This window comes from Lycorma delicatula, chromosome 12 (assembly GCF_047948215.1).
Source record: "Lycorma delicatula isolate Av1 chromosome 12, ASM4794821v1, whole genome shotgun sequence".
NCBI classification, from domain to species: domain Eukaryota; kingdom Metazoa; phylum Arthropoda; class Insecta; order Hemiptera; family Fulgoridae; genus Lycorma; species Lycorma delicatula.
The window spans coordinates 75,375,029-75,387,548 of record NC_134466.1 but is presented as its reverse complement, the minus strand read 5'-3'; the positions used below and the strand labels follow the sequence as shown (position 1 = coordinate 75,387,548).

Here is a 12,520-nt window from a genome sequence, read left to right as displayed (position 1 = left end):
AACAAGGGGTGCGCCTCCCCGATCTAGTTTTAATTTGACAAGTGGGCGGTAGGGACACATAAGCAGGTGCTGTACGGCACCCAGCTTAACCGCTCACGCAAGATAGGAGCTCACTAGGAGCGTTAGGAATAACGAGGTCGCAAATCTGTTTTGAGGCACAGTAGCCGTTTTTTGGCACGGAACATTTGGTCTATGCTCTAGGGCGACCGAATGGGGTGGTGGCGGGAGAGATGCCAGCTAACCAAATTACAAGGGTCAAACACATCAAAGAATTGAAAACGAGGTGTTGCAAACTTTTAGTTATGCTGCGAGTCCTTAGCAATACCGATTGGGGTGCCGATCGGTCGTGTATGTTGCGTTTATACAACTCCTTGGTTCGTTCCTGTTTGAATTACGGTTGTGTCGTGTACACTTCAGCCCGAAGTACCGTGCTTAAAATGCTAGATACGGTACATCATGCTTTCCTTCGGTTTGCTACAGGTGCCTTTAGATCAAGCCCCTATCGTAAGCATCCTTGTTGACTTTGGGATAGACGGAACCAAGTATTAGCATCTTATTTTACCCGCCTTAAGGAACAGTCAAATCATCCGCTTTTGACGCAGTTTTTGTAAACCCTTACCTTTGAAGATATGAGGACCATCCGCGCTATAACCCGGCGTTTACAACACCTTATGAATGTTGATGCACCTTCCATTTTTCCGATTTATCCGTATTCGTATCCTTCATGGAGAATCAACCTTATTAATTTTCAAAAAAAACACTTCTTGTTTTCTTTTGTTTTCCGGTCGTTTTTATTTAATTTTTAATTGTGAATTTTTAAAATTTAGTTTTTTAAAACATATACATCGTATTTGGGCGATAATAACGCCAAAGCGTTTTTCGCCCAGAAAAAAACATCTCCAAAACTCTTCAGGCAATAAATTTACCTAATATTGGCGGTGTTCGCCGCTGCTTAATTTCGTTGGAAGTGATCTCCAGCGAAAGTTATATCCTTTCTCATTTAGTCGGTCGTTGAAAGTATAAATAATTTCATTTGAACAACCTTCTGAGTTTACTGTGTTCTTGAAAACTCAATGATTTTCCGCTTAAGTTATTCAGCATACTAAACTTCCAATTTCTCCATTAATGAAGGTGAGATGATGGGTATTCACAGATCTCACCCGACTGTTCTGGCTGTTTTACACCTTTAGGAAAATCAGTAACACGTAATTTTTTTGATTATTTTTCACGGATATAGATTTAAATGTTTCGTCAGCGCTCTTTGTCGTACTACTCCTTCAGGTTTTTCAAGCTTGTTGTACCAGTTTTCCGATAGATTTTTTTGATCGGGATAGATTGTCTTCGGTAATCGGGCGCGTCTTTGACAGATCCATTCTCTCGGAACTTATTAATCAAATTTTTGCTCAGCGTTGTGATGTGGATTATCTGTATAACTTTAAATATGTATCATTTCTTGTATGTATTTGTATATTCACCGCTACAACGAAACACTTTTCGACCAAAAAATTCGAGCTCTAGATGTTAATACCGTTTTCACACGCTAAAAACAAAAGGTAAACGAAAACTTAAAATATTTTCAATTGTGAAACATAGAGATCAGCTATAAATTAAGTCAGTTTGCTTCGAAATCAGCTTATTTCTAAGCTTCAAATCCTAGTAAAGGCCCGCTTAAGTTGACTGGCTTCACTTTTATACGGATTTGAATACTAGATCGTGGATAACGATGTTTTTTGGCGATTGGGTTTTCAATTAACTACACGTCTCAGGCGATCGACCAGAGACTCAACAAGACTACGCTTCATTTATATTAATATATATGATCCTCTGAATACCTTACGGTGGTTCAAGAGGCTAAACAGAAAAAGAAAATATAAAAGAACAAGTTAAATCGTATTTTTTTAAAAATTGAGATCCAGATTTCTATATTTAGATTCGCTGATACATTTGAGACGTACGTTATAAATTTAAATAGAGGCCAACGTGCAAATCCGAGCTAGAGTTAACTTTTTACCGATAACAAGCTCTACAGCCTAAGTAATAAAATTCTCTCTACTCCCTCATTAAAAGTTTTAATATTTTTTAAACCTACTTTAAAAGAGGGAGAGGAGAAGGTGTAAATTCGACCGGTGTATATAAATATATATTTATTTATTTATGTATATTTAATTTATAACTTTATTTAATCAACCCTTTCACCAGATAGACCGATTTTGATATTTTTTATTTTGTAGAAGGAGGAGTTACACTTTGATAGTCCCGTCGTAAGTTTCTTTCTTATAACATTTCTATTATCTGAAAAGATAATAATTTAAACATTTTTCCATCTGCTGTCGTCCCAATTTCTTTTTGAATGCTATTTTTGCAGGACAATTGATGTTTATACTACTGATTTTAATGCGATATTAAAAGTATTTTTACGGGAAAAGTCAGCAAAATCAGTTAAAAAATTAGATAAAAAAGATTTATTGCCCCATTTAGACAGCCTTTATTTATGTTCTGCAGTAATCTCTTTATTCATTTAGTAGCAATTTTTTCTTGTTTATTAAAGCGATCTATATTAAAAAAAAAAAAAAACTGCTGGCAGAATTTTCTAAATGCTCATTGAATATAAACGGATATTGTAATGTTCTTGTTTAAATATCGGCTCCAATTTAAAGGGTAGAATACCTTTACCGCGAGTTTAGTTTTTCTTAATAATTATTTTACGTACTTAAGATCGTTTGGAGATTCTATTTTACCCGCCTAATTTTCTGTTTAAAAGAAATCGTAATTAAATCGGTCAATTTTTTAATTTTAATTTCGTTACGTCAGCACAACCATGTGTTTCTTTCTTTTTACTGTTTAGCTCCGGTAATTACCTTTCAGATAATACTTCAGAGGATGATATGTACGAGTGTAAATGAAGTGTAGTCTTGTACAATCTTAGTCCGACCGTTCCTGAGATGTGTGGTAAATTGAAATCCAACCGTCAAAGAACACCGGAATCCACGATCTAGTATTCAAATTCGTGTAAAAATAACTGACTTTACTAGGAATTGAACGCTGGAACACTCGACTTCCAAATCGCTTGCTTTAGGAAGACGAGTTCACCACTAGACCGACCCGGTGGGTTACAACCACGTGTTTACTTCTTCAAAAGATGCCGCTTTCGTATCGTTCGGTACGAATGATAGTAAAGTTTAGCGACATAGAATGCAACGTTTTTAAATCGAAATGTGACGTTAATACAAGAATACAGTCGTTGAGTTTTTATGAGACCTTCGGTATGTTACGCAGTGAAATATTTTGTGTTATATTTGCAAGATAATGTATAGCGTTTATTTCTTACAAAAAGGAAAAAATGGCCGGTGGACGGGGCACTAAAAAAAAACCTGTGAAAATGTGAAATAGGTATTCGGAAGGGTAAGTTGCAGAATAGGTCGTATACGTCCTTTGATAAAATAATATTTTTTTCATTTATTTATAGGTTAAATTTTCGCTAGGTTGAATTTAACGAAAAAAAACGACTACAGAAACAATTATGGTATGGCGTAATTATACACTGGAAGTTTGCTCTGATAGTTTGCTGAAAAACACTGTTAAAAAAAAAACACTGCGAAAAAGCGGTAATTCTACTTGAAATTTAGAAAGTTTGCGGGAATAAAAAACACTGATCTTTTCTCTATGAAATAATATTAATAACAACAATAATTATTTGAAAACAAAAAAAAATAATAAATACTTTAAAATAACTTTTTTTGTCAACCTTAATGACTTCATTATATCGCATTTAAAAAAAAAAAAAAAAAATTAATAAAATTATTTAAGATAAAAGGTAAATTAGGGAAATTTTAAAATAATAAGGGAAATAATGAAGGGAATATTTTCCCCGTAAACTAAGAGATGTCGCTCGCACACACACGGTGTCCGTCAAACGGGTGAAGTTGGTTGTGTGTCGTCAGTAGCGGCTCGCACTTCGTGTGTGAGCATTATCTTACGAGTTATTCCGCATGTACTCTTTCGGAAACTCTTCCGATATTTAATATCATCAACAATGTAGCTAAATTTATTCTGTTTTTGTTTGTAAATATATCTGGTTAATTTGTTTAATTAAAAAAAAATATTCATAATAATAATAGAAAGAATAATTTTACATTTTTATTTAAGAATTAATATTTTGTAATTTTTTTTTAATAAATGTAATTTTTAGTAAAAGAAACAAGTAAGTGCGTGTTATATTTCTTAATTTGTGCGTGTATGTGTGAATTGGAACTTGTCCGAACATTACGAAAACTAATGTAAGTAGTTATATCAAATTCTTTTTATTTTTAGAAAATAATTTTATTTACTTCTCAAATTTATATTAATACTATTCATTCAGATTTTTAATTTTCATATCTTTAGCGGTTAAAAATAAAAGTAAAATAATAATGAAATTTACATTTTTAATTTAATCTGCATACTTTATGCGTCTTGTAAGTGTAAACCACTGACCCGATTACAAAACTTGTAAAGTTTCACAAACAGTTTAAAATTTGTTTTTCTTTAATATTTTTGTTTATACGATGGAATTTTATCGGAAAATTTACTTATAGTGCGTATTCTCTGGCTTTATTTATCGGAATTGTACGTAAATTAAAAAAAAATGAAATAAAGAAAAATGTAAAATAACCTTTAAATAGATTAATCTTCATTTGAATGGTAGATGATATTTCCCACAATTTTCTGTCCTGTACTAATATTTTAATCTCAAAACATTTACTTTATATTACATTCTCCGCTATGTTATTCGTATATTCTAATTATAACTTATTTAATTCCATATATTTACAGAATATATCCTAACTTTCAAGGTATTAATATATGATTTTTTTTCACAAAATATTCTTCCCCCAGTACATTGTAAAACTATTTTTATGCTTTAAATTTTTTGCATTTAAAATCTATATTTTTTTAAAATATTCTATAACGTAATAAATTTAAAATGATACACTTTTTAATCGGTCTGCTTAGTAATGATTTATATTTTTTAAAACAAAAAAAAATATTTTTTCTTAAATTTTTAAATCTGTTTGATAACATTTGAATTTTTTTTTCATGAAAATTCATTTTTATTCCTTATTTGACATCATCTGTCTTTCATTATATTAATACTCTACTTATGTATGTATATATATATATATTTTTTTTCTTTCTTTCTTAATAAAAGAATCATTTTTCTCTCTCGAATAGTTCATTTTCAAACACGTTAGATCATCAATTTTTTTGTTGTTTCTTTTTTCTGTTCTTATCTGTCCAGTATTTCTTTATTCTTTCTGATATCTCTTCCCTTCGTTCTTCAGAAAGTTCAGCTCTATTTGGCGGTTCTAGAAATTTTTTATTTTCATCTTTTAATATTCTGTTTAAAATTTCTCTTTCTCTTATAATTTCATCAGTTATCTTCAGTTCTTTTAGGTCTTCTTGAACTTGTGTGAACCGTTTGCCTTTAGTTTTTTTTTACTTTGAAAGAAACCAAAAATTTGTTTAGTCGAACTACAGTCATTTATTCAAAATGCAATTCGTCTTTTCCTTATCGTGTCCGACGGTTTTTCAATTTTATTATAAAGTTTGTTATTTGGAATTAATTTTACCTGATTATTTTGAACGTTTTTCTTATAATTTTCCTTTTTCTTTTTGAATTATCCAGTATATCTTTGTAGCACAGTCTTAGGATTTCTGCCGCATAGAGTGCTTCCGGTTTTATCACGGTTTTTTAGTGCCGGAATTTTGAGTTCCATGATAAAGACCGTTATATTTATTTTACGTTAGCCGGAAAGGTAATTCCATTTTATTCTCTAAGCGGTAAGCTCTAACTGTTAAAGCTTTTTTATCTAAATAATTCCAATTGATCCGTTCTCTGATGTATTTGAAATTATCCACTCTCTCTAATTTTTTTATTATTTATACTAAGGAAATTCCGGCAGATTTTATCATTAGCTATGATTTTTTACATTACAAGTTTTTAATTAAATTTACTTACATATTTATTCATATATAACAAACCTTATCTACACTGATGCTATGAAGCCGAAACAGATGTGTAGCATTCTTCAGTTTATTTAATAGTTAAATTAAATTTTATAAAGGAAGAACAAGTTAGAAGTAAAATAAAGTGGCCTCAGATTAGGGTTTATTCGTTACAAGTCATAAATATATAGGATTAGCGTGATATTTATTTTTAAAAATGAAAAAAAGTTGAATATTCATAAATTTATTAGGAAAAAAAAGAATGTATGATATATATATATAGGTAGTCTTAGGTGTTAGTCTATTTACCCCGTGTCGTAGTCACGTCTGATCCCATCTAATGTACTCAAAGAATGTGTGGGCAGGGGTATCTTCTTCGTCACAGTAGTGGCGTCTTGTGGAGGGCCTTCTGAATTTATGAAGGTATGCACAGAAGTTCCCGTGCCCGGACAGGAACCGGATGAGGTGAAAACCCATCTCACCCAACCCTCGTATAAACCAGGGCTCGATTCGAGGGATCAGTAGTTTGGTCCATCTGCCCAGGTCGGTGTTGTCTCATTCGGTTTGCCATTCCCGAAGTAAGAGGATTCTTGCTTCCACCGGATCAGCACCAGAGTATACCCGTTGGAGTTGGGCTGCTTTAAGATAAGCTGGGGAAACCCTGCGATCACGTGTACGGCATCCGATGAGATTGTTTTGTAGGCCGCAGAAATCCGTATGGCCATCTGCCTTGTTAGGGCTATTATTTTCTTAACGTTTCTCTGTATCATGGAGGCATCAGCCCACGCCGGCGCTGCATACAGCAGTACCGACGTAGCGGCAGAAATTTTCAGTCTTTTCTTGTTGGCACGAGGCCCCCGTCTCGGTCCCATCAGCCTACTGAGATTACCAATGATGTTCTCAGTTCTTTCGATCATACCTTTGATATGTGTGTTCAAAAGTCCAAAGTCCTTTTCTTTCTTTCTTTTTTTTCCTGTTTAGCCTCCGGTAACTATCGTTTAGATAATACTTCAGAGGATGAATGAGGATGATATGTATGCGTGTAAATGAAGTGTAGTCGTGTACATTCTCAGTTCGACCAATCCTGAGATGTGTGGTTAATTGAAACCCAACCACCAAAGAACACCGGTATCCACGATCTAGCATTCAAAAAAGTCCAAAGTCCGGATTCATCCAACCACACGCCCAGGTATTTCGTATTCGTGGACGTGGTGATTTCGCGACTGTCGACCGTGAATTTGATGTCGCGTATTCTTCTTAGACCAACTATAGCAACAGCGGAGGTTTTATGGGGTGCTAACTGCAAGCCTCGACTCTGTATTCAGTTACTTATCACGGAAATGGCATTTGTCGCGTTGATCTCTACTTCATCTTCCTAATAGCGCGAGATCATCCGCTAAGGCGACAGTCGGCTTGCCCGGAAATTCAACAATCTTACCTGAAATATTAGGTTAGAGTAAAAGTTCCTCGACTACTCTAAAAAAAAATTATTTACCAAATAATCCAATAATAAAAACTGATTATTCTACAACGTAAGGTCATAATTAATATTTGTAACCGGCATACAGGAGTTCACTAAACGGAATACTTTAATTATTATTAATTATTTTTAATTAAAATTCAAAAATGTATTTTATTTTTCTGTCAAATAATTACATAAAACAATTTAAAAAAAATATATATATACAGTTTTTATAAGATTTTGCTAAGAAAATCCAGAACTATTACGATTCTAAATTATAATTTTCAATTATATTAATAATCAAATGTTTCATCACCCGATCGTATTATTTTAATTTTATTTTACTCTAATTTTATTTCATTAATAATTTTTTTCATTTTTTTATTTATTATCTAAATGGCAGAAAGGCTCCAGCAATAGACGGAATACCTGTAGAATTACTGCGCAGTGCAGGTGAGGAAGCGATTGATAGATTATACAAACTGGTGTGTAATATTTATGAAAATGGGGAATTTCCATCAGACTTCAAAAAAAGTGTTATAGTTATGATACCAAAGAAAGCAGGGGCAGATAAATGTGAAGAATACAGAACAATTAGTTTAACTAGTCACGCATCAAAAATCTTAACTAGAATTTTATACAGAAGAATTGAGAGGAGAGTGGAAGAAGTGTTAGGAGAAGACCAATTTGGTTTCAGGAAAAGTATAGGGACAAGGGAAGCAATTTTAGGCCTCAGATTAATAGTAGAAGGAAGATTAAAGAAAAACAAACCAACATACTTGGCGTTTATAGACCTAGAAAAGGCTTTCGATAACGTAGACTGGAATAAAATGTTCAGCATTTTAAAAAAAATTAGGGTTCAAATACAGAGATAGAAGAACAATTGCTAACATGTACAGGAACCAAACAGCAACAATAACAATTGAAGAACATAAGAAAGAAGCCCTAATAAGAAAGGGAGTCCGACAAGGATGTTCCCTATCGCCGTTACTTTTTAATCTTTACATGGAACTAGCAGTTAATGATGTTAAAGAACAATTTAGATTCGGAGTAACAGTACAAGGTGAAAAGATAAAGATGCTACGATTTGCTGATGATATAGTAATTCTAGCCGAGAGTAAAAAGGATTTAGAAGAAACAATGAACGGCATAGATGAAGTCCTACGCAAGAACTATCGCATGAAAATAAACAAGAACAAAACAAAAGTAATGAAATGTAGTAGAAATAACAAAGATGGACCGCTGAATGTGAAAATAGGAGGAGAAAAGATTATGGAGGTAGAAAAATTTTGTTATTTGGGAAGTAAAATTACTAAAGATGGACGAAGCAGGAGCGATATAAAATGCCGAATAGCACAAGCTAAACGAGCCTTCAGTAAGAAATATAATTTGTTTACATCAAAAATGAATTTAAATGTCAGGAAAAGATTTTTGAAAGTGTATGTTTGGAGTGTCGCTTTATATGGAAGTGAAACTTGGACAATCGGAGTATCTGAGAAGAAAAGATTAGAAGCTTTTGAAATGCGGTGCTATAGGAGAATGTTAAAAATCAGATGGGTGGATAAAGTGACAAATGAAGAGGTATTGCGGCAAATAGATGAAGAAAGTAGCGTTTGGAAAAATATAGTTAAAAGAAGAAACAGACTTATAGGCCACATACTAAGGCATCCTGGAATAGTCGCTTTAATATTGGAAGGACAGGTAGAAGGGAAAAATTGTGTAGGCAGGCCACGTTTGGAGTATGTAAAACAAATTGTTGGGGATGTAGGATGTAGAGGGTATACTGAAATGAAACGACTAGCACTAGATAGGGAATCTTGGAGAGCTGCATCAAACCAGTCAAATGACTGAAGACAAAAAAAAAAAAAATTTATTATCTATCAATGATTTATTATTTATTGTAAAACGTTTTTTGTAATCACGGGTTAATAATTATTAAATTTAAAAAAAGGAAGAACAGCTAAAAAAAAAATTAAAAAAAATCAAAAAGAGATGAAGTCTGATTCGAACCGACGAATCCCTTTAAAATCCAAATATTTCATTAATTCAAATTTTTATTTTAATTTCGATAGCAATCAAAAAGTGAGGTGAACAATTAGGTATTACAACAGTGCTAAATTCAAAATTTCAACATCCTACGGCCAATCATTTTTGACTTATGGGATGTACATACGTACATAGAGACGTCAAATTGGATTCAGGGATGGTCAAAATGAATATTTCCGTTGAAATATGAAACCGAAATGTTTCGCTATCACAATATTTACTTCCTACAAGGAAGTCAAAAATGTTAAAAAATAAGAACACAGATGAAATCTGAACACCGAAATTTTTCGCGATCACAATACTTCCTTTAGTTCGTACAAGGAAGTAATAATGATCTTATTTTAATAATATTTTTATTTTTTGCAGAGAATATTAAAATAAACCTTGTTGTATGCACTACCCCATCACGAAACGTCAGAACACTAAGTTGAATACAAATTTGAAATTAAACTACAATATGTTACAAACAACAAAAAACCTTATAATGTGGCAAACGAAAAACACTTTTTCTTAGATTCCAACATAGACTGGAAAATCTAAAATCAAGTAACGGGATTGAAAATCTCATATTTTAGAACTGCAAGGCTAGATAATGGTGATTAGCAGAGAGATGCATCTTTTTCCAAAATTTCTTAAAGACAGCTAGGATGAAGTTCTCTTTAAAAATAGTCCATTTAAAGTTTTATTTGCTATTGGAATTAGGTATTTTTATCCTTATAAGAATATCTTCAATTAATTGAGTACCCTGACTGTTTGTTTGAATATACAAGAACGGAATAAAACATTCTTCAACGCATAACTATTGTAACGTATCGGTGTGCTTTTCAATAAGTATATTATTTTAATATACGTGTTGAACATTAAAATTAAATATTCGGGTATAAATAATACCTAAGATAGTTAAGAATCGCATGAAAATCGTTAGACAATCAATTGAACTGTGACAGAAATGAATTATCTTATGATCAATTGAAAGCTGTTTATCCAATCGTAAATTGGGCACGTCGACTTCCGACAGACAAAGTAAATACTTACGTATCCGTTTTTATTGAATACACATATATAATTGAGCGCCCCTATTAATTATTGTAAGCCATATCTGTAAAGTAAAATTTCAATCGGTATTTAGATAAGATTATACTGAAAGGTTACTTTACTGTACGGAGTCGGTCAAATATAAACGGACATTTGTCTTCATGGCACGCAGTCGAACATGAAAGTCACGAAAGAGCCTATTACATTATCATAAAGCATCTTGGATTCCACATAGTCCTGCGAGGTTAATTTCAAGACTATCGATTCGAAATCAGAAACAGGCCTGAGAGGGAATTTGCCAAAGGATCCTGATTCGATTTAGACGAGAGGGAAAATTTTTTATCGGTTTGATGAATCATAGCTTCCTTCCATCATTACACTTCCATGTCAAAATCGGCGAGTATGGAACGAGTGATGGCGGAGCCTTGCCCTGTAAAGTTGAAAATGCGTTTGTCAGATGAAAAAGTCTTTACAACGTTATTTTGGTACTGGAAAGGCGTATCGCTCGTTGATTTTGTACACGAACGTTTGTGAATGCCACATACTACTGCTAGCTCTTGGACAAAGTGAAAGCCGCTTACTGAAGCTAAAGACGGGGTTAGCCACTCAGAAATGCGATTCTCCTTCGCGACAAAGTCAGGCTTAGCACTCGCGATAAACCGGATGAAATTTACTGAAAACTTAAAACATTTCCCGTGTAGTCTGGATTTATCCAAAGCGATAAAGAAAGAAGAGGACTTAGTATGAGACTGACACGTCCTCAAACCTTTTTGTGAGGAAGGGATCCACAAACTTCTCACATGTCGAGAATTAGTACAGTACATCAGGAAGACTACAATGCAAAACTGTAAATATCTTTTATATTTTAATTATGTACCGATAGATTCTAAAAACAAAAACTAGGTTTACGTTTCGCTGTTTTTTTATTCTATTATTTGATTCCATCGATCGTTTTGCTTTTTAGATGTTTGGAAAAATCTAAAAATTATTTATATAAAATAAAAATTCAAACCGAACAGTATAACAGGTAGCAGATATTGACTTTGGAAAAATTATTAAATCTTATAAGAACAATAGAAATAAAAATAAAAAAAATATGTTTTATACAGATAAAAGATTTCTAAAGAAACAACGTCTCTTGTCCTTGTAGTAAAGCGGTTTATAAAAGCGAGTATCCCTAAAGTATAAATATAAAATAAATGAATTATAACTATAAATAAATAATATTAAAACTATAATGTTACTGTAAACTGCAAAGTTAAAATATATTGACTAATATATGTCAAAAATATTATAACCATAACAATATGAGAGTATATATAAATATACGTATATAATATACTTAGCCTCTGGGACCACTTCGCTCGCCATTACCGTTTAGCCAGGGAGTCCTGTCCGCTAAATCCTGTAGTGTTTTTCATCCTTATGATTGAGAAAATAAATAACATGATAAATAACAATCAAAGTATTCAGGTTTTATAGAAACTTGAAAAAGGAACTAAATTAAAAAAAAAAAAAAAAAATACTGTAGTAACGAAGTACATTGATCTTTGAAGAGGGAAACTTTACAACCGACTACTGTTGCTACGGTGACAGAATGGAGTAAAAAGATCAATTTTTTTTTAATGAATTTCTTTAATCGGCAACACCCTCAAGGGAGCTAGGGCCTTGATCTATGGCTTAAACTCTTCCCCGGGATAACAGGAATGTATCCTGCAAATTTTAATTGGATCGGTCGGTCGGTTCTCACGTGAAGCGAGAACAGGCTTTCGGCTTTATTTATACGATATGTATCTCGGAGAATATAAAAAATGAATATTTCAATTAAAAATAACTCAGAGATTCATTATTATGACAAAAGCTTCTTTCAACGGTTTTTCCTTTAGACTTTTCATTTCTAAAACGTCTCCGTCATCCCTTTTCCTTTGGCAGTGAAAATCAACCCTTGGTAATAAGCGATTGAAATATATCTTGTTGCACATCTTATTGAAT

The 12,520-nt window shown here is 32.7% G+C and overlaps 1 protein-coding gene across 2 annotated transcripts in view; it reads left to right on the top strand.

Moving 5' to 3' along the window:
* The first annotated feature begins 3,912 nt into the window (after positions 1–3,912).
* Positions 3,913–12,520, top strand: part of Stacl (SH3 and cysteine-rich domain-containing protein) — a 1,060,888-nt gene continuing 1,052,280 nt past the window's right edge. For both annotated transcript variants that reach the window (XM_075379276.1, XM_075379274.1), the window contains exon 1: positions 3,913–4,277. The gene's annotated coding sequence lies outside the window, so the exon portion shown is untranslated. The remainder of the gene's footprint in view (positions 4,278–12,520) is intronic.